We start from the raw sequence: 1,723 nt of genomic DNA, 5'->3' as shown, positions 1-1,723 counted from the left end.
CAGGGTCAAGCCGTGCAGGCTCCATCTACAGCATCTTAGCATACGGCTGCAGCTGCTGCCAGAAGAGCCTGCTGGCTCCTTATTTGACATTCACTTCCTTTCTTTACAAACTATAAGGAGACTGGGCCAAATTTTTTAAATGTCTGCACTCTAACAAGAGTGCTCACTGAGCCGTTATCACCAAAATATATAACAGCAGATAACCAAAGAAATTGAAATAAAAGGTAAATGGAAGAGAAAAGAAAGTCAGTGTCCAGCTCATCTGTTAGAAACCAGAGCCTCCTCTGTCGGATCAGGTAGGGAAGCTGATACTGGCTTTCTAGCATCCAGACATTTTCCTCTGCTTTCATTGTGACATNAATGACAAGTAAAAATTATGTATATGTTATAAATATATAACATATACATATATGGTACATATATGCACACACACATATGGACACATCTCAATGTTTTGATAACTGTGAAACCATCAGCACAATTGAGCCAGTTAACAGATTCTCTCTTCACCACCCCAACCTCTATATTCATTTCCATTTCCTCTTTTATGATGAACAAACATTAGTATTTACATGACTGCATGGTTTTAAGGAAATCACTGCTTAGTGAAACCCATAACTGCAGCTCTGCAAAGAAATTCTATTTTTTCAACCACATATCCCGGAGACGACATCACTCAGTATAAAGAGGTGGGGGACAGGAGCTCCTAGTTCACAGGAAAAATGGGGGGGAAACTATTGCTAAAATGAAGTCTCAGCAAGATATTTAAAAAATAAAATAAACCACATTATCTAAACTCAACCGTGAGTCTTCGTGTCATCAGATCTGGCAGAAGAGGGCTTTGTGACCCCAGTATGTACCAGAGGGGCACACAGCACAGTTAAGACCATCTCCCATTCACAGTGGCCTAGGATGCATGGTCTCAGGGAATATGTGGTCCCAAATGAGAAGAACCAAGGTANAGTGAGGACAGGGTGCTTATCCTGCCCTATGGAAGACACAAGAAATTCTCAATGTAGCAGAGTGTACACTGGTCCAATGAAGAAATGTACAAGGTACTGAAAGTCAGAACCCTGCTTTAGGAAGATGAATGGGGTAGGGATTTGGGAAAATCTGATGCAGACAGACAGGGACACTGCTATGGACTTGGTCTTGATAAAGGCTTGGAGGGCTGGAGCTACACAGGTGGAAGGAAGAGATAGTATCAGTGGTATGCAATAGGGAATTCCATTCATTCTCTATTATCTCTAGAATGCCCATCTCTGGCTTCTTGTCACCTCTCCTTCCTCCAATCATTTGCACTCATATTTTTTGTATCTGTTTAACGTGACTGTGCAGTACTGGTTCCATAGCTTTAAATTTTCNTATGAGTGGGATTTTTGATCCCTCCAAGGGATGTTTACTCTGAACCATATATGTATTGTGGGTCTTCTGATAAAATGTCAGTGAAAATAACCCAGGGTACCCATCCAAAGCATTCCCTGTTGAAAATCATCTCCAGAGGGCACAGGGAATGACCACCACCATATCCATTGGCTACTTTGGACACACCCCTCCTTCCCCCATCATCCTGTTGGTTCAGCTCACACCTCTCCTCCCCATCCTCCTCCTGGTGGTTCAGCTCACAGCCCTCCTCCCCATCCTCCTCCTGGTGGTTCAGCTCACACCCCTCCTCCCCATCCTCCTCCTGGTGGTTCAGCTCACACCCCTCCTCCCCATCCTC

Source organism: Mus caroli, chromosome 8, assembly GCF_900094665.2.
Source record: "Mus caroli chromosome 8, CAROLI_EIJ_v1.1, whole genome shotgun sequence".
NCBI classification, from domain to species: domain Eukaryota; kingdom Metazoa; phylum Chordata; class Mammalia; order Rodentia; family Muridae; genus Mus; species Mus caroli.
This window is presented reverse-complemented; position numbering follows the sequence as displayed.